General features: G+C 44.2%; 1 protein-coding gene and 1 long non-coding RNA gene across 4 annotated transcripts in view; one reads left to right on the top strand and one right to left on the bottom strand.

Moving 5' to 3' along the window:
• The window catches only part of LOC106583397 (butyrophilin-like protein 2), a 428,110-nt gene that overhangs the window by 198,901 nt on the left and 209,374 nt on the right, over nt 1–19,835 (top strand). The gene's annotated exons all lie outside the window — the stretch shown is intronic.
• LOC145861821 (uncharacterized) lies at nt 10,526–17,114 on the bottom strand. Of its 2 annotated transcripts, XR_014381523.1 has the most exons (3): nt 15,697–15,882; nt 11,279–13,081; nt 10,526–11,167 (listed from the first exon to the last, which is right to left on the bottom strand). It is a non-coding gene; the product is annotated as an uncharacterized LOC145861821 (long non-coding RNA). The 2 variants fall into 2 exon arrangements; XR_014381522.1 differs by lacking the exon at nt 10,526–11,167 and having other exon boundaries at nt 12,341–13,081; nt 15,697–17,114.

Here is a 19,835-nt window from a genome sequence, read left to right as displayed (position 1 = left end):
ACTAATTCTGATTCATCCGCCACAGACACTTGATAGGTTAGATTGAATGTTGATAGGTCCCAAGAAACAAAGAGATCTTCTGTTGAATCTGACAATTAATCTGGATGGTTGTACAGTCGTCTCAAATAAAACTGTGAAGGACCTCGGCGTTACTCTGGACCCTGATCTCTCTTTTGAAGAACATATCAAGACTGTTTCAAGGACAGCTTTTTTCCATCTACGTAACATTGCAAAAATCTAAAACTTTCTGTCCAAAAATGACGCAGAAAAATTAATCCATGCTTTTGTTACTTCTAGGCTGGACAACTGCAATCCTCTACTTTCCGGCTACCCGGATAAAGCACTAAAGAAACTTCAGTTAGTGCTAAATACGGCTGCTAGAATCCTGACTAGAACCAAAAAATTTGATCATATTACTCCAGTGCTAGCCTCCCTACACTGGCTTCCTGTTAACCTGTTATGGCTAGGGGGCAGTATTTTCACGGCTGGATAAAAAACGTACCCGATTTAATCTGGTTACTACTCCTGCCCAGTAACTAGAATATGCATATAATTATTGGCTTTGGATAGAAAACACTCCAAAGTTTCTAAAACTGTTTGAATGGTGTCTGTGAGTATAACAGAACTCAAATGGCAGGTCAAAACCTGAGAGATTCCTTTACAGGAAGTGGCCTGTCTGACCATTTCTTGAACTTCTTTGCCATCTCTATCTTTTACAAAGGATCTCTGCTCTAACGTGACACTTCCTACGTCTTCCATGGGCGCTCAAAGCCCGGGAAAAAACAGAATGTCGTCATCCCAGCCCCAGGCTGAAACACATTATCGCCTTTCTCAAGTGGTCGATCAAGGGACTGTGGGCTTAGGCGCGTGCCCTGGCTGCCCCCGTCTTTGTGATTTTCCCTCTGTTTGCCAAAAAGGAGATTCCAGGTCGGAATATTGTCGCTTTTTTCCGAGATATATTGCATAAAAATGGATTTTAAACAGCGGTTGACATGCTTCGAAGTACGGTAATGGAATATTTAGATTTTTTTTGTCACGAATTGCGCCATGCGCACGACCCTAATTTACCATTTCAGATAGTGTCTGGGACGCACGAACAAAACGCCGCTATTCGGATATAACGATGGATTATTTTGGACCAAACCAACATTTCTTATTGAAGTAGCAGTCTTGGGAGTGCATTCTGACGAAGACAACAAAAGGTAATCAAACTTTTATAATAGTAAATCTGATATTGGTGAGTGCTAAACTTGCCGGGTGTCTAAATAGCTAGCCCTGTGATGCCTGGGCTATGTACTTAGAATATTGCAAAATGTGCTTTCACCAAAAAGCTATTTTAAAATCGGACATATCGAGTGCATAGAGGAGTTCTGTATCTATAATTCTTAAAATAATTGTTATGCTTTTTGTGAACGTTTATCGTGAGTAATTTAGTAAATTGTTAGAAAATTCCACGGAAGTTTGCGGGGGGTATGCTAGTTCTGAACGTCACATGCTAATGTTAAAAGCTGTTTTTTGATATAAATATGAACTTGATTGAACAAAACATGCACGTATTGTATAACATAATGTCCTAGGTGTGTCATCTGATGAAGATCATCAAAGGTTAGTGCTGCATTTAGCTGTCTTCTGGGTTTTTGTGACATTATATGCTAGCTTGAAAAATGGGTGTCTGATTATTTCTGGCTTGGTACTCTGCTGACATAATCTAATGTTTTGCTTTCGCTGTAAAGCCTTTTTGAAATCGGACAGTGTGGTTAGATAAAGGAGAGTCTTGTCTTTAAAATGCTGTGAAATAGTCATATGTTTGAAAAATTGAAGTTTTTGTATTTTTGAGGAATTTGTAATTCGCGCCACGCCTATCATTGGATATTGGAGCAGGTGTTCCGCTAGCGGAACGTCTAGATGTAAGAGGTTTACATTTACATTTACATTTAAGTCATTTAGCAGACGCTCTTATCCAGAGCGACTTACAAAATGGTGCATTCACCTTATGATATCCAGTGGAACAACCACTTTCTTAGAAATTGTTGTGACTTCTGAGGTCAAACCATAGATGCCATTAAATATCACAAGATCCAAAAATATCTAATAATTTATGCATCTAAATCTTTTAAGGGGGGGGGGGGGGGTTAGAAGGATTACTTTATCCTATCCTAGGTATTCCTTAAAGAGGTGGGGTTTCAGGAAGGTGGTGATTGACTCCGCTGTCCTGGCGTCGTGAGGGAGCTTGTTCCACCATTGGGGTGCCAGAGCAGCGAACAGTTTTGACTGGGCTGAGCGGGAACTGTGCTTCCTCAGAGGTAGGGGGGCCAGCAGGCCAGTGGTGGATGAACGCAGTGCCCTTGTTTGGGTGTAGGGCCTGATCAGAGCCTGAAGGTATGGAGGTGCCGTTCCCTTCACAGCTCCGTAGGCAATCACCATGGTCTTGTAGCGGATGCGAGCTTCAACTGGAAGCCAGTGGAGAGAGCGGAGGAGCGGGGTGACGTGAGAGAACTTGGGAAGGTTGAACACCAGACGGGCTGGTTAAGGCAAGGGCTGATTTCAAGGTTTTACTGCTAGCCTACAAAGCATTACATGGGCTTGCTCCTACCTATCTTTCCGATTTGGTCCTGCCGTACATACCTACACGTACGCTACGGTCACAAGACGCAGGCCTCCTTATTGTCTCTAGAATTTCTAAGCAAACGGCTGGAGGTAGGGCTTTCTCCTATAGAGATCCATTTTTATGGAATGGTCTGCCTACCAATGTGAGAGACGCAGACTCAGTCTCAACCTTTAAGTCTTTACTGAAGACTTATCTCTTCAGTAGGTCCTATGATTAAGTATAGTCCGGCACAGAAGTGTGAAGGTGAACGGAAAGGCTGGAGCAACGAACCGCCCTTGCTGTCTCTGCCTTGCCGGTTCCCCTCTTTCCACTGGGATTCTCTGCCTCTAACCCTATTACAGGGGCTGAGTCACTGGCTTACTGGTGTTCTTCCATGCCGTTGCTGGGAGGGGTGCGTCACTTGAGTGGGTTGAGTCACTGACGTGGTCTTCCTGTCTGGGTTGGCGCCCCCCCTTGGGTTGTGCCATGGCTGAGATCGTTGTGGGCTATACTCGGCCTTGTCTTAGGATGGTAAGTTGGTGGTTGGAGACATCCCTCTAGTGGTGTGGGGGCTGTGCTTTGGCAAAGTGGGTGGGGTTATATCCTGCCTGTTTGGCCCTGTCCGGGGGTATCATCGGATGGGGCCACAGTGTCTTCTGATCCCTCCTGTCTCAGCCTCCAGTATTTATGCTGCAGTAGTTTGTGTCGGGGGGCTAGGGTCAGTCTGTTACATCTGGAGTATTTCTCTTGTCTTATCCGGTGTCCTGTGTGAATTTAAATATGCTCTCTCTAATTCTCTCTTTCTGTCTTTCTCTCGGAGGACCTGAGCCCTAGGACCATGCCTCAGGACTACCTGGCATGATGACTCCTTGCTGTCCCCAGTCCACCTGGCCGTGCTGCTGCTCCAGTTTCAACTGTTCTGCCTGCGGCTATGGAACCCTGACCTGTTCACCGGACGTGCTTGTTGCACCCTCGACAACTACTATGATTATTATTATTTGACCATGCTGGTCATTTATGAACATTTTAACATCTTGACCATGTTCTGTTATAATATCCACCCTGCACAGCCAGAAGAGGACTGGCCACCCCTCATAGCCTGGTTCCTCTCTAGGTTTCTTCCTAGGTTTTTTGCCTTTCTAGGGAGTTTTTCCTAGGGAGTTTTTCCTAGCCACCGTGTTATTTCACCTGCATTGCTTGCTGTTTGGGGTTTTAGGCTGGGTTTCTGTACAGCACTTTGAGATATCAGCTGATGTACGAAGGGCTATATAAATACATTTGATTTGATTTGAATTTGATTTGATACGTAAGGCCCCAGGTTAGATTGAATGTTGATACGTCAGGCCCCAGGTTAGATTGAATGTTGATACGTCAGGCCCCAGGTTAGATTGAATGTTGATACGTAAGGCCCCAGGTTAGATTGAATGTTGATACGTCAGGCCCCAGGTTAGATTGAATGTTGATACGTAAGGCCCCAGGTTAGATTGAATGTTGACACGTCAGGCCCCAGGTTAGATTGAATGTTGATACGTCAGGCCCCAGGTTAGATTGAATGTTGACACTTGGCCCCTGGGGTTGAGTGGGGTCATATGGGTATCGAACTTCATGCTAATGAATTTACCTATAGTTGACATGGAGTGGTATCTAGTGGTCTGATATTCTAGTGGTCTGATATTTATAGTAGACATGGAGTGGTATCTAGTGGTCTGATATCTATAGTAGACATGGAGTGGTATTTGGTGGTCTGATATTCTAGTGGTCTGATATCTATAGTTGATATGGAGTGGTATCTAGTGGTCTGATATTCTAGTGGTCTGATATCTATAGTAGACATGGAGTGGTATCTAGTGGTCTGATATTCTAGTGGTCTGATATCTATTGTAGACATGGAGTGGTATCTAGATAGGGTACTAGGTATTGTGCTAGGTAGTGCATTAGTGCGGGTGCTAGGTAGGGTACTAGGTAGGGTGTGTACTGTACCTGTCCACTATGTAGGAGCAGGCCTCGTGGTTGACTGATGTTACCAAGCTATCCCTGTTTAAACTCACCACCCCTGATGTTACCAAGCTATCCCTGTTTAAACTCACCCCCCCCCCTGATGTTACCAAGCTATCCCTGTTTAAACTCACCCCCCCTGATGTTACCAAGCTATCCCTGTTTAAACTCACCCCCCCCCTGATGTTACCAAGCTATCCCTGTTTAAACTCACCCCCCCTGATGTTACCAAGCTATCCCTGTTTAAACTCACCCCCCCCTGATGTTACCAAGCTATCCCTGTTTAAACTCACCCCCCCCCCTGATGTTACCAAGCTATCCCTGTTTAAACTCATCCCCCCCCTGATGTTACCAAGCTATCCCTGTTTAAACTCCACCCGCCCCTGATGTTACCAAGCTATCCCAGTTTAAGGTCCACTATAGAACACCAGTAAGGTCCACTATAGAACACCAGTAAGGTCTACTATAGAACACCAGTAAGGTCCACTATAGAACACCAGTAAGGTCTACTATAGAACGCCAGTAAGGTCTACTATAGAACGCCAGTAAGGTCCACTATAGAACACCAGTAAGGTCCACTATAGAACACCAGTAAGGTCTACTATAGAACACCAGTAAGGTCCACTATAGAACACCAGTAAGGTCTACTATAGAACACCAGTAAGGTCCACTATAGAACACCAGTAAGGTCCACTATAGAACACCAGTAAGGTCCACTATAGAACACCAGTAAGGTCTACTATAGAACACCAGTAAGGTCTACTATAGAACACCAGTAAGGTCCACTATAGAACACCAGTAAGGTCCACTATAGAACACCAGTAAGGTCCACTATAGAACACCAGTAAGGTCTACTATAGAACACCAGTAAGGTCTACTATAGAACACCAGTAAGGTCCACTATAGAACACCAGAAAGGTCCACTATAGAACACCAGTAAGGTCCACTATAGAACACCAGTAAGGTCCACTATAGAACACCAGTAAGGTCCACTATAGAACACCAGTAAGGTCCACTATAGAACACCAGTAAGGTCTACTATAGAACACCAGTAAGGTCCACTATAGAACACCAGTAAGGTCCACTATAGAACACCAGTAAGGTCTACTATAGAACACCAGTAAGGTCTACTATAGAACACCAGTAAGGTCTACTATAGAACACCAGTAAGGTCCACTATAGAACACCAGTAAGGTCCACTATAGAACACCAGTAAGGTCCACTATAGAACACCAGTAAGGTCCACTATAGAACACCAGTAAGGTCTCAGCCCGTAGGTCCACGAACACCAGTAAGGTCCACTATAGAACACCAGTAAGGTCCACTATAGAACACCAGTAAGGTCCCAGCCCGTAGGTCCACGAACACCAGTAAGGTCCCTAGCCCGTAGGTCCACGAACACCAGTAAGGTCCTAGCCCGTAGGTCCACGAACACCAGTAAGGTCCACTATAGCCCGTGGCACAGCCCGAGGCCCCGCGGGCGCCAAGATGCCCAGACGGGCGCCAAGACTTCCTCCTCTTCCTCTCGTTGTCACACACTGATCTGTTTCACCTGTCTTTGTGATTGTCTCCACCCCCCTCCAGGTGCCGCCCATCTTCCCCATTATCCCCAGTGTCAGTGTGTAGAGTCCTGTCAGTGTGTAGAGTCCTGTCAGTGTGTAGAGTCCTGTCAGTGTGTAGAGTCCCGTCAGTGTGTAGAGTCCCGTCAGTGTGTAGAGTCCTGTCAGTGTGTAGAGTCCTGTCAGTGTGTAGAGTCCCGTCAGAGTGTAGAGTCCTGTCAGTGTGTAGGGTCCTGTCAGAGTCCTGCCAGTGTGTAGAGTCCCGCCAGTGTGTAGAGTCCCGCCAGTGTGTAGAGTCCCGTCAGTGTGTAGAGTCCCGTCAGTGTGTAGAGTCCCGTCAGTGTGTAGAGTCCCGTCAGTGTGTAGAGTCCCGCCAGTGTGTAGAGTCCTGCCAGTGTGTAGAGTCCTGTCAGTGTGTAGAGTCCTGTCAGTGTGTAGAGTCCTGCCAGTGTGTAGAGTCCTGTCAGTGTTGTCTTTTAAATGTTATTTACTATATGTAAGACAACAGCAAAAAGGGCAAGAAGGTAGAGACAACAATACATCACGCAAAGCAGCCACAACTGTCAGTAAGAGTGTCTATGATTGAGTCTTTGAATGAAGAGACGGAGATAAAACTGTCCTGTTTTGAGTGTTTGTTGCAACTCATTCCAGCCCCATCTGTATCGGCTAACTGTCTACTGCAGGACTCCCATTTTGTATGTGTGTATGCAGCATGATTGTACATACGGTATGTGTTTATAGGTTTGCTTGAGCTGTTCTATGCATGTATGAGAGTGTACCTGTGGTTGAGGATGACTATATTATTGAGAGCCATTAAACGAGTATATACTTAATTACAACCTTGTTGGTCAACTGCAATTTACAGAGTTATTTAATGAGCTGGTAGAGATAATATAACGTAGGATAGTATCACCTCTAACATCAGACAGGGATGTCTGGGGGAAACACTAGTGTTCTCTTTGAAACCACCAGGTGGCAGTGCATCCCAATTATTAAATAGTTGTTTGTTTCTGTAGCGTTTTCTACATGACTGTTTCTCCATACAGTTTGTAATTACACACAGTGCTGTATCACATTTTGGTTAAACACTACTCTAATTTATATACCAATAGTATTTAAATTAGTTCACACAGTATCTGCTAGAAGGGGAAACAACAGCATTGAACGAGGACAAACAGGAAGTCTAACACGTGTACACACATGAAAAGGCACAGACATAAAACAAGTGCACGTGTAAACACACAGACACTCTTTCCCTCTCTCTTCCTGTAGATGTGTGCGCTGGTGTGTGTGTGTGCTGGTGTGTTTACGCGGGTGTGTGTGTGTGTGTGTGTGTGTGTGTGTGTGTGTGTGTGTGGGGGGGGGGGGGGCGTAGCGTTCAGCCTCATTTCCCCCCATGACTTTCATTGGGTTTGAGGTCTGGGCCACTGCATATAAATCAGCAATGTAAAGAGATGGGGTGAATGAGTGGGGAAAGAACATTCTACACAAATTACCTTCATAATAACAAATGTGTCCCCCTGAGGGGAAATTAACTTCCAGCCAAAAGGGGTGAGAAATTACACCAATATCAGTGGACCATTTGCACTAATGTAAATAAACATAGATGATGGAACATATTCCCTTTAGCTGACGTGATGAACCTCTAAGGGAACATAAATATTTACCATCTAAACCATGTGTGAGGGGAAGGGGTTTCCTTCATTTATGCTATTTTCTACAGAATAATAGTAAAGACATGAAAACTATGAAATAACTCATACTGTATAGTTGTAACCAAAAAAAGTGTTAAACAAATCAAAATATATTTTCCAAGTGATTACCTCATGAAGCTGGTTGAGAGAATTGGTATACTAATATATAACATATATACTATATAACATATATACTAATGCATATATATATATACTAATATATAACATATATACTAATGCATAGCCAATCTAATGCTTTTACATTTATGGTGAATAGTGAATGGTATTATGTGCGCCCTTCAGGAGAAGTGAGTGATGTCATTAAACTGAATTGAAATCATGATCATCATTAGTTATTAGTTACACAGACATCCGACCAAATTATGTAAAAATATTTACAGGCCACTCAAAACGACAAATTAAGAAAGACTACAAATGAAATGCTTCCCCCACATATTAAACATATTCAAAGTATTTCTACAAGAACAAATATAGCGATATACAGATAATGTTTGCCATTTCAGGTGTCATTGATTGTCATTTCCCCTCATCCCAATTCACACGTCTACATCTGTAGAACCTTTCCATTTAACTGCATAGTGGGCCAGCCAACATGGGACAAGTGATGGGGGAAAAACCTTTCCATTTAACTGCATAGTAGGCCAGCCAACATGGGACAAGTGCTGGGGAAAAACCTTTCCATTTAACTGCATAGTGGGCCAGCTAACATGGGACAAGTGCTGGGGAAAAACCTTTCCATTTAACTGCATAGTGGGCCAGCCAACATGGACAAGTGCTGGGGAGAAACCTTTCCATTTAACTGCATAGTGGGCCAGCCAACATGGGACAAGTGCTGGGGAGAAACCTTTCCATTTAAATGCATAGTGGGCCAGCCAACATGGGACAAGTGCTGGGGGGGAAAACAGTCACATGCTAGATCAAACAGTGAAATACCAACAAAGTCTGGCAGGATGTCATCCAGAATGTGGACATTTAAGACCACGTGCAAGGGGTCAAAGGTCACAATTGTGCAGAATGGGAAGTATCACCGATAACCAGAGACTATATGCATTATTAGTATATTTTATATATTTACATTTATGCTTAAAGACCGGCACATACACAGAAAAGACCTGGTTCATTTTCACCCGTTAGAATGAATTCCTCCTCAAACTGTCAGATATAGTTTCATTAGTTCATGAAGGTCTTTGGACAGGAAGGTTGTGGTTTAGCTAATGGCCCACTTTTCACCAAAATGGAGAAATGGCATGTTTTTTGTATAAAAGCAAAAAGTTAGTAAATGTTTTCTGATAGGGTCGACTACATCATAGGAGAACGGTCCTTACTGCTGCTGCAGAAAACACACTTTCAACATTTCTGTATATTTCAAAAAATTATTAGGGTAATGCATGCATGTCTGTCTGATAACGCAATCAGTCATTCTGGTCAATTACAGGGTATTTCACCTGCATGTGTTACTAGTGCCATTCTGGGCCTAAAGATCAGGAATTAGACCGTTGATTCTTTGATCATTCTATATCCCTGATGACCCCTACGGTGGTCACCGCCCTATCGTTTCATATAGCATGGATGACCCCTACGGTGGTCACCGCCCTATCGTTTCATATAGCATGGATGACCCCTACGGTGGTCACCGCCCTATCGTTTCATATAGCATGGATGACCCCTACGGTGGTCACCGCCCTATCGTTTCATATAGCATGGATGACCCCTACGGTGGTCACCGCCCTGTCGTTTCATATAGCATGGATGACCCCTACGGTGGTCACCGCCCTGTCGTTTCATATAGCATGGATGACCCCTACGGTGGTCACCGCCCTATCGTTTCATATAGCATGGATGACCCCTACGGTGGTCACCGCCCTATCGTTTCATATAGCATGGATGACCCCTACGGTGGTCACCGCCCTATCGTTTCATATAGCATGGATGACCCCTACGGTGGTCACCGCCCTATCGTTTCATATAGCATGGATGACCCCTACGGTGGTCACCGCCCTATCGTTTCATATAGCATGGATGACCCCTACGGTGGTCACCGCCCTATCGTTTCATATAGCATGGATGACCCCTACGGTGGTCACCGCCCTATCGTTTCATATAGCATGGATGACCCCTACGGTGGTCACCGCCCTATCGTTTCATATAGCATGGATGACCCCTACGGTGGTCACCGCCCTATCGTTTCATATAGCATGGATGACCCCTACGGAGGTCACCGCCCTATCGTTTCATATAGCATGGATGACCCCTACGGTGGTCACCGCCCTATCGTTTCATATAGCATGGATGACCCCTACGGTGGTCACCGCCCTATCGTTTCATATAGCATGGATGACCCCTACGGTGGTCACCGCCCTATCGTTTCATATAGCATGGATGACCCCTACGGTGGTCACCGCCCTATCGTTTCATATAGCATGGATGACCCCTACGGTGGTCACCGCCCTATCGTTTCATATAGCATGGATGACCCCTACGGTGGTCACCGCCCTATCGTTTCATATAGCATGGATGACCCCTACGGTGGTCACCGCCCTATCGTTTCATATAGCATGGATGACCCCTACGGTGGTCACCGCCCTATCGTTTCATATAGCATGGATGACCCCTACGGTGGTCACCGCCCTATCGTTTCATATAGCATGGATGACCCCTACGGTGGTCACCGCCCTATCGTTTCATATAGCATGGATGACCCCTACGGTGGTCACCGCCCTATCGTTTCATATAGCATGGATGACCCCTACGGTGGTCACCACCCTATCGTTTCATATAGCATGGATGACCCCTACGGTGGTCACCACCCTATCGTTTCATATAGCATGGATGACCCCTACGGTGGTCACCGCCCTATCGTTTCATAGAGCATGGATGACTGACTGACTGCAACAACCCTTCTTCAAACACTTTGTCAACAGTGGGTCATCTAATATCAATTCAAACACAGGAATGGACTTAGCATTATAGCATTATAACATTACAGCATTATAATATAGCATTACAGCATTATAACATTACAGCATTATAGCATTACAGCATTATAACATTACAGCATTATAACAATCCTATTTCAATTCCTCTTGCGCCTCAAGGCCCCCCAATAACCTCCTTTACCACAGAATTTTCAAATTCAATAAATGTAATTTATTAAGGGACATGACACTCTGAAATATAATTTGGTGAAATGTTTTCATGACACTAGTTTTGAAATGTGAAGATAAGTCTTACATTTTAGATTGGAGGGTCACGTCCTTTCACCTCAATTAGATGGTGGATGTGAAAGAGCTGGCCGACGGCTATGAAGGAGTCTGGAGGAGGAACAATGAGACATGACAATGGCATGTGTATGTTACAATTATCTTTATATGAATTTTGGCATGTTTAGTGTAAAATGTGATGCTATAACAAATAAACCTTACCAGTCACAACTGTGTCAATGAATTGTTGGAGGTTCCACATTGCAGATGACTTTCAAGGCGAGTCGAGAGTGATGTAGAGTAACCTTGACTTATAAATAACTACTTAATATTATTTGTAGCTCAGTAATTCAGTCACAATTCACCCTTCGATCACAGTCTTGATGCTCTGGAACACGGCAATCTATGATTTCAAGCACTTATAACGAGCACCTAGACTACAGACACCTGTGTAGCACTGACAACACTTCAACTTGCACTAATGTGTGGTCAATTAGACATTAACCACCAGAAATGACTAGACACCTTGTAAATACTTGACTTAACCCTTGTGTAGTCTTAGCAGTCTGTTTACTCCCATTGTCCCAAGGGTAAAAAATGACCCACCTTCACTAAACCCTGAAAATAAAGCAGCTTAATTGAATTTTAAAGGTCAAATCTATTTTGCATGAAGAAGCAACGTGTCATTCATCAAACACTTTGTGAATATCTGGGTTTTCCAGAAAGACTGCATTTAGTCAGTGGACACCACTCATTTTTATTACAACACACCTGTCATAATTGTTAACTTTACTAAAGTAGAGGTTTATTATTATTATTGCTAAAGGTACTGCATAGGTATAAACATGTTTTTTCCCCAGAGAGAGAGCACTCGTTCCCCATTCCTAACCAGGAGTTCCCATCAAATAGAAGGAATGAAGTGACACCTTGTGTAGAATGTAATTTTAATAGAGTTGTGATAACATATTATGTCGTGGAGAAACAATACAATCCTTGTCTGCAAAAGCCAACTTTTACCTGGGGGCTTTGTAGATCCTTCAAAGGCGTTCCGATACCTGGTCCCCATGAAAAAACCCACATGTTATGACAGCTTATAGACAGTAGTAGGCAAATGAAGGGAAAAAGGTACAATAATAAGATGATGTTAATAGAAAATGACTCAAGTAAAAGTGAAAGTCACCCAGTAAAATACTAAGTAAACGTCATTGCTAAAATATACTTAAGTATCAGTGGTAAAAGTATAAATGATTTGACCTTCCATATATTAAGCAAACCAGACAGCACGATTCTCTTGTTATTTTATTTAAGAAATAACCAGGGGAACACTCCAACAATCAGACATCATTTACAAATGAAGCATGTGTTTAGTGAGTCCTCCAGATCAGAGGCAGTAGGGATGACCAGGGATGTTCTCTGTTTAGTGAGTCCTCCAGATCAGAGGCAGTAGGGATGACCAGGGATGTTCTCTGTTTAGTGAGTCCTCCAGATCAGAGGCAGTAGGGAGGACCAGGGATGTTCTCTGTTTAGTGAGTCCTCCAGATCAGAGGCAGTAGGGATGACCAGGGATGTTCTCTGTTTAGTGAGTCCTCCAGATCAGAGGCAGTAGGGATGACCAGGGATGTTCTCTGTTTAGTGAGTCCTCCAGATCAGAGGCAGTAGGGATGACCAGGGATGTTCTCTGTTTAGTGAGTCCTCCAGATCAGAGGCAGTAGGGATGACCAGGGATGTTCTCTGTTTAGTGAGTCCTCCAGATCAGAGGCAGTAGGGATGACCAGGGATGTTCTCTGTTTAGTGAGTCCTCCAGATCAGAGGCAGTAGGGATGACCAGGGATGTTCTCTGTTTAGTGAGTCCTCCAGATCAGAGGCAGTAGGGATGACCAGGGATGTTCTCTGTTTAGTGAGTCCTCCAGATCAGAGGCAGTAGGGATGACCAGGGATGTTCTCTTGATCAGTGTGTGAATTGGACCATTTTCCTGTCCGGCTCAGCATTCGAAATGAAACAAGTACTTTTGTGTGCCAGGGAAACTGTATGGAGTAAAAAATACATTATTTTATTTAGAAATGTAGTGAAGTAAAATTTAAAGTTGTAAAGAAACAGAAAGAGTAAAAGTACAGATACAAAATAACCAGATATATAAACGGAATGTAGTGGAGTAGTTTAAAAACATTTTTGTTATAATAAATACTAAGTACTAATTATACTATTAATAGTAATTTACACCACTGGACTTGAAAGGAACACCTCAATTACCTCGACTAACCGGTACCCCATGTATAGAGCCTCGCTATTTTGATTTTACTGCTGCTCTTTAATTATTTGTTACTTTTATTTCTTATTTTTTACTTAACACATATTTTTCTTAAAACTAAATTGTTGGTTAAGGGCTTGTTAGTCAGCATTTCACTGTAAGGTCTACACATGTAGTATTCACAACATGAAAACATGTAGTAACCTGGTGTGACATTATTGAAACTGTGCTGACACCTAGTGGACATCAAGAGGAACTACATCACACAAACTATAACCTTAAAACAGATGGGATGCTTTACATACGTTGCTCTGTTTTATTAGACACTAATATATATGTCCAATAAACACACGTTCAAAAGTCAGAATGTAAAGTCGGAATGTAAAGCAAAAACGACTGGAAAGTTCCTCAAAAGCAGCTGTAGTGAATCAAGCATCTTTAGGTTACCTGGAATAGGTCAAAGCATATATTTTATATGTTCTAATTTATTTAATCTTTATTTAACTAGGCAAGTTGAACTAAACAACATCGACACAGACACAAGTTAGCTGATATATTTGGGAAACAGGATTAACACAGAGAGAACTTGGCAAAATACAATGTATGTTTCTGTAATAATAGTAGGCTGGTGTATACAGTATCATCGGTAACAATTGTGTCCAAGCCACCTAGCTAATAAAATACTGGGGCTGGCAGTGATTAGTTACATTTCAACCATAGCGATTCCCTAATTGAGGCGCTACAGAGTTCACCTGGCGAATGCAGGAACCCCGGAAATAATAACTAAACCAACGAACGAGGAATGGTGGAGGCTACCAGAACGAAGAGAGACATTTTTCAGAATAAACGTGGTGGTTGAAAAACGTTATTACATTGTTCACTCCCTACCCGTTATCTCATTCTGAATGAAAAACTTATAACACACAAATTATACCCACCCTCATGTCACCACCTATTACACCCCCCCATCTGGTCTCAGTCCTCTGATAACACACTGTCATGTCACCACCTATTACACCCCCCCCATCTGGTCTCAGTCCTCTGATAACACACTGTCATGTCACCACCTATTACACCCCCCATCTGGTCTCAGTCCTCTGATAACACACTGTCATGTCACCACCTATTACACCCCCCCCATCTGGTCTCAGTCCTCTGATAACACACTGTCATGTCACCACCTATTTCACCCCCCATCTGGTCTCAGTCCTCTGATAACACACTGTCATGTCACCACCTATTACACCCCCCATCTGGTCTCAGTCCACCAGCTCATCATTTGAGGTGCGACATAAAATAACAGACGTGCAATGAGGACACACTCATACACTTGATACTCGCTACTGAAGTAGAACAGGGTCTGCAGAGCTAGCTGGCTACTGAAGTAGAACAGGGTCTGCAGAGCTAGCTGGCTACTGAAGTAGAACAGGGTCTGCAGAGCTAGCTGGCTACTGAAGTAGAACAGGGTCTGCAGAGCTAGCTGGCTACTGAAGTAGGACAGGGTCTGCAGAGCTAGCTGGCTACTGAAGTAGAACAGGGTCTGCAGAGCTAGCTGGCTACTGAAGTAGAACAGGGTCTGCAGAGCTAGCTGGCTACTGAAGTAGAACAGGGTCTGCAGAGCTAGCTGGCTACTGAAGTAGAACAGGGTCTGCAGAGCTAGCTGGCTACTGAAGTAGAACAGGGTCTGCAGAGCTAGCTGGCTACCGAAGTAGGACAGGGTCTGCAGAGCTAGCTGGCTACTGAAGTAGAACAGGGTCTGCAGAGCTAGCTGGCTACTGAAGTAGAACAGGGTCTGTAGAGCTAGCTGGCTACTGAAGTAGAACAGGGTCTGCAGAGCTAGCTGGCTACTGAAGTAGAACAGGGTCTGCAGAGCTAGCTGGCTACTGAAGTAGAACAGGGTCTGTAGAGCTAGCTGGCTACTGAAGTAGAACAGGGTCTGCAGAGCTAGCTGGCTACTGTGTCACTGGAAATTGTCATTTTTTGTGACCTTTGTTTAACTAGACAAGTCAGTTAAGAACTAATTCTTATTTACAATGAACGGCCTACACGGGCCAAACCCGGACCGCTACACCACTCGGGAGCCACAGTTGACCATAATGTCAACATTACTAGTTAACGTAATGACATGCTGACCCAGTTAACTAGTTAACGTAATGACATGCTGACCCAGTTAACTAGTTAACGTTAGCTACATAAACCTGCATCTGGATGATCTAAGATGATAGCAAGTTGAGAATAACACCATATAACTTCACATCGTATTGCTAACAACGTTATATCACTTCAGGATGTATCTTTGCTAGCCGGCTTACATTGTGTTTACTAGCTAACTTAGCTAGCTCGGTAGCTGAGCTTTCTGAAGCTAGCTAAGCGATGGTGTGAACAACCCACCTTCGGATGTTGTAGAAAGACAGCAGAAGCACAGCCAGCATAACTACAAACCATAACGAGAAATGATATCCATTTTGACAAGCAATGTTACGTTTGATGCTGGTTGTTACTAGCGATTTTAGTTTCAAACACACTTTCCTTCCTCTTCCGTCTAATGACGTTCTTCCTCTTCCGTCTAATGACGTTCCCAACAATCTTCTTCTTCTGAGGTTTAACGGCGGTTGGCATCCAATTTGTTGCATTACCGCCACCTACTAGCCTGGAGTACAACTCCCTTATACTTTACTTGAAAAAGAAAAAATGTACTGAATAAATACCCTACCATCTAACACTATACTCACTAATTTCAAAATTAAATAGAATAAAATTAACACCCCCCTACTCCACTAATTAAATGTATTTATTCCTACCTCATGCCATCACCCTGAAAGGATGGGACATCACCACTTAACACACCCTGTTACTCTTTCTATTGTCAAGTCTCCCACACACCCAAATACCTCTCTGCAGCTGCCACCACAACCTCTATTTCCTGAGACTTCAGATCCATCCCTGCTGTACAGTTGATAACCATTGCTATAAATGCTAAAAATCCAATCTTACTGAAACGTATTTCACATTTTGTCCTATCCCTCTGTACTGGTATATCTCCACTACTCTCACCACTCCTCCCCTTAACCCATCTTCCTCTACTTTCTTCACTGCCTCAGCATATGACAACTTCTGCACTACTATAACCCTGGAATCCTCAACCTGCCTTTCTCGCACGGGACATTTCTGATCCCCAGCTCCATGGGCACCCCCACAATTAACACATACCACTACTTTCCCCAATGCTACACATTCCTTTGTCTCGTGCCCTTCTGCACATTTCTCACACCTTGGACCCTCCCTCCTACACACTGCTGCCACCTGCCCATCAGCTGGACACCTGTAACATCGTAATGTATTCAGAACATACGCTCCTACAGGATAACTTATATATCCTAACTTCACCTTGTCAGGCAGAGACTCAACTTCAAAACTCAAAATAACAGACAATGACTCTTCTGTTTCCCCACTCTCCCCACCCTGTCTGCGTTGCATCAAACGACGAGCATCACATACACCGGGCCTCTTTCCCCTCAGCTGGTCAACTTTTCTATTTACTGCTACCCCAGTTATCACTCCTTTCATTGGTGCCCTTTTCTTGAGAAAGAAACAATTCACATTTCTTGCCCCCATTCATTTTACTTTGAGCACATTCTTCCTCTGCCCAACAGAAACACAAACAATTATCACTAGACCACTTCTAGTTACCCTCACCGACTCCACATGACCCAACTCTTTTTATCACCCACCGTGAAACCACAAATGGATCAGCCAAAAGGCAAGAGTCCACTTTTTCCATAAACTTCACTCCTACTGTCACAGACTCATCTTTTTCCTGATCCTCGGTGCCTCGGTCTCTGATAACTTTACTACACCTACCACCTCCGATACTTCACCCTCATTCACTTCCATTTCTCCTCCTGTCTTCAGCTCCCTCTGCTTACACTTCCTACCATTCTTCTTTAACAAACCATCTCCCTTTTTTCCACCATTTTTATACGACTCCAGCTCCCCCTCTTCTTCCCTCCCTCTCTTAGACCTCTTCTCCCTCTTTTCCCTCCTCATCTTCTCCGTTTTCCACGTTCACGTCTCCTTATGTTAATACTGCTGCTCCATCCCTGACACCCATCTTGGACTTGCTTTCTCTAGGGACTCCATTTTCCCCTTCCAGAGTTCTGCTTATGCCACCAAATTGACGGTTTGAAACCCCAAAATGTAAAATCCATGCGGAATAGTGAAACTAACTTAATCCATCCTAATTAAAATAGTACACTGCCAAAACAAACAAACTCCCACTTCTTCCTTCTTGTAGTTCTCCATATCTCCCTTTTCAGGCTCTAGGGCCTGAGAGGGTGGTCCGGCTCTAGGACCTGAGAGGGTGGTACGGCTCTAGGGCCTGAGAGGGTGGTACTGCTCTGGGCCTGAGAGGGTGGTCCGGCTCTAGGACCTGAGAGGGTGGTCCGGCTCTAGGGCCTGAGAGGGTGGTACGGCTCTAGGACCTGAGAGGGTGGTACGGCTCTAGGACCTGAGAGGGTGGTACGGCTCTAGGGCCTGAGAGGGTGGTCCGGCTCTGGGACCTGAGAGGGTGGTACGGCTCTGGGACCTGAGAGGGTGGTCCGGCTCTAGGGCCTGAGAGGGTGGTCCGGCTCTAGGGCCTGAGAGGGTGGTACGGCTCTAGGGACCTGAGAGGGTGGTACGGCTCTGGGACCTGAGAGGGTGGTACGGCTCTGGGACCTGAGAGGGTGGTACGGCTCTAGGACCTGAGAGGGTGGTACGGCTCTGGGACCTGAGAGGGTGGTACGGCTCTAGGACCTGAGAGGGTGGTACGGCTTGTGCAAATATTCCATGTAACTCCATGGGCTCTTCTGATGCACCATTCAACCCCTCTACCCTTTTCCCAGCTGCTGAAATGCTCTGGACAGCCCTGGCTTTGGCCACCTCATTCTGTTTCCCCCTTGTGGGGCGTTAGGAAGACGTGGCTTCATGGTTCCCACCACAATTACAACATGTCACATGTTCATCACTTTTATAACACATAATATGGTCCTTTCCACAACTTGGACATCTCGGCTTCTCCCTTCTGCCAACACTTGATACATGACCAAAAGCTATCACAGTGATCCCACTGCGTTGGTCTTGGGATAAATGCTCTGCCTCTGTAGTTAATATACCCCAACTGCACTGGAGAGACTCCATATCAAAAAACAAAAGAACAGATAAACTCTTCACTTTTTCTTCATTCACCATGCGATTCATCCGACGTGCATCAATCACTCCAGGAATATTTTTCATCTCTTCAACATCGACTTCCCACTAGACTCCAGATATTACCCCCTTGAGAGGTTCCCTTTTCCTAAGAAACACGACACTTCAAACGTATCAAACTGGTGAGACGCAACACACATTTCTTCTGTTCCTCAGAAGCACAAAACATTTAAATGAGACAGCCTCCAGTGATCCTCACTCTACCCAGAACTCTCTCCACCAGTTTGAATACCTCAAATGGATTCCTCCAGATTGGTAATTGGTTCAGCTGCTCCTCATTTACAAACCGTACTCCTACAAGATACAAAGTAACATTCTCTTCTCTGTCTTCTCTACTTTGCTCCTTTTTCCTTTGTTTTGGACTCCACTTCTCCTTGATTCTACCACCATTAGATTCAGAACTCATCATCCGCTTCCGCCATCTTTTTCACCTGCGTGAATCTTCCCTCTTCTCCAGCCCAGACGGAGACAAATGTTTTGACCTAAAACGCAACAATGATATGTGCATTCCGCCACCTACTGTACAGCTGGGTAATAAGGATTTAAAAATTAATCCATACAAACTATCAGTAACGAAATGTTAAATCATCTTTTCTGTTTTAATCAGGTACCTACACAGGCTCAGAAGGATCATGTGATGGAGGGACAGTCCTTGCAGTACTTCTGCCATTAAGTTTTGGAGGCCCAAAAACCTCTCGGCTTCAGATATAATGATGTCCAGATTCTTGGACTTCTTGGACACTTGTCATGTGCAATTAATCACTGTGGATATAAATACTACAAACTCCACCATCACAATAAGTGTATCCAGATCACTTGATTGAAGTATAGCAACTAGTTGTGGTTCATTGTAACAAAACAAAACGGATGGCATTGTGATAGACTACTACAAAACAAAACGGACCGTGAGCAACTACATCCAGTTTGCTGAGTGTTGGAGGCTATTTTGTAAATTACATCGCCGAAATCAAGGATCGGTAGGATAGTCAGTTTTACGAGGGTATGTTTTGCAGCATGAGTGTTTGGCAGCATGAGTGAAGGATGCTTTGTTGCGAAATAGGAAGCCTATTCTAGATTTAATTTGGATTGGAGATGCTTAATGTGAGTCTGGAAGGAGAGTTTACAGTCTAACCAGACACCTAGGTATTTGAAGTTGTCCACATATTCTAAGTCAGATCCTTCCAGAGTAGTGACGCTAGTCGGGCGGGCGGGTGGGGGCAGCAATCAGTTGAAGAGCATGCATTTAGTTTAACTTGCATTTAAGAGCAGTTGGAGGCCATGGA

The sequence above is a fragment of the Salmo salar genome, chromosome 18 (genome assembly GCF_965601325.2).
Source record: "Salmo salar chromosome 18, fSalSal1, whole genome shotgun sequence".
Lineage (NCBI taxonomy): Eukaryota > Metazoa > Chordata > Actinopteri > Salmoniformes > Salmonidae > Salmo > Salmo salar.
This window is presented reverse-complemented; position numbering and strand designations above follow the sequence as displayed.